Source organism: Triticum aestivum, chromosome 1A (assembly GCF_018294505.1).
Source record: "Triticum aestivum cultivar Chinese Spring chromosome 1A, IWGSC CS RefSeq v2.1, whole genome shotgun sequence".
Taxonomy (NCBI): Eukaryota; Viridiplantae; Streptophyta; class Magnoliopsida; order Poales; family Poaceae; genus Triticum; species Triticum aestivum.
In genome coordinates, this window is record NC_057794.1 from 184,886,408 (window position 1) to 184,888,053 (window position 1,646).

Genomic DNA, 1,646 nt, shown 5'->3' on the forward strand with positions numbered 1-1,646 from the left:
GTTTGGGGTATATTATTGGCTAGTTGGCCGAAGGGCGCTTGAATCTAGGATTTGGGTGGAATTTTTGGGTTGGGGGGAGGATTTTCGCGCGGTGGGAGGGGGGAGTTTGGTGCATGGTCGGTTTCTCCAAGTGCAGTCCCACGTGTCAGTGAAGAGGCAAGCCGAAGCGCGTCCCGTTTGCGTGAGCCGTGTGCAGGACCGAACGTGTGTGGGGTGCAATGCGACCGCGACAGGGGTGCTGTGAGTGTACCGCCTTTTTTCCTTTTAAACCATGTGCTTCGCCCCCTCAAAAAAAAACGTGTTGCTTCGCGCGATCCATCGATACTACTACTAGTAATCCAGTAATCCCGACTAAAATGGCGCGGCCGGGTCTTTTCCCGCGCGATATGCTGGGAGGTTATCTTAGTTGGGTTTTTTAGGACGAGTAATGCTACACCTACATAGTCCCAGTTACATAATTAACATAATGTGAAACATGTGATCTGTTGATTGTAGATTGGGGGAGGGAGGGGCCCACCACCATGAAAATTAGGGGAGGAGAGAGAGAGGCAATTTACGTTAACCCTTTCATAGGTTCCCGTAGATGTAGAAAAATGTGAAATGCATGAATGTGCATTTGCAGATAAGGCCTTCCCTCGTTCATCCTTTTCTCCCACAAGATCTTGATCTTCCGTGTAATGCATGGGCATCTTGCTAGTACTCCTACAATATGCTATATTATTGTGAAAGTTCATATACACCGGCCGAGATTAATGCAAACACGGCAGATTTTCATTACATTTCGAACTTTTATAGGACAGAAAAATAAAAGAAACCTGACCCTAAACCTATTCTATGGTGGCGACCAACATCCTCCATCTGCGATCTCCATGTACGGGGGCGGGGTTCAAGACCCGTGAAGTGAAGGTGTGCTCTCCGGCAAGGAAAAGTAGAACACGGGAGACGGACCAGCCAGTTGGCACACCATGCCCTGCCGCCTCCCATGCCCTACTCATCCTCGGAGGAGTCCTCAACCTCGGCGGTGCCGGACGTTGGACGGCGGCATGAACATGCGTGGCTGACGGTGCTCCCGTCGTCGGCCGTCAGCGTGGCCACCGCTTGTGCGGCGACTTGAGCGAGGGCGGCGACCTCGAGCTCATCCCCGAAGACAAGCTCTCCCGCATAGCGTTCGCGCTTGCGGTCATGGTGGATGTGGTGCCAGGTATAAGGACGATGCGCTATGGTGTGGAGGTTAGATGGGCGTTGTCGCTTTAAGTAGCGCATTCCGGTGAGGCCAAGCGTCCTAGTGTGTCATTAAGTCCCCGGAGTTGGTTCCTCGGGCACCGAGCCTCTTAACGACGGCATACGGACGGACGACATGAATGCGGGTAGCTGGCACCGGCTGGGAACGCACCGCGGGACAACGCGAGGGACGAGGGTTTTTGGTGTGCCAGGGTAGTCAGCTGCGGTTGTGGCAACGTTGGAGATGCCCTTTGCTCACATGCGATCGACGCATGTCATTGAAAAAGCAAGACGACCCGACATGGTCTCAGGTCCTGAGGATGCAGTTGGCTGCGCTACAGCACTCTGCAGACGCGTCCCGATGCCCCGTGCATAGGGGTTAGAAGGTTGGATACCCACACATTCATACGCGCCTAGCCACTTCC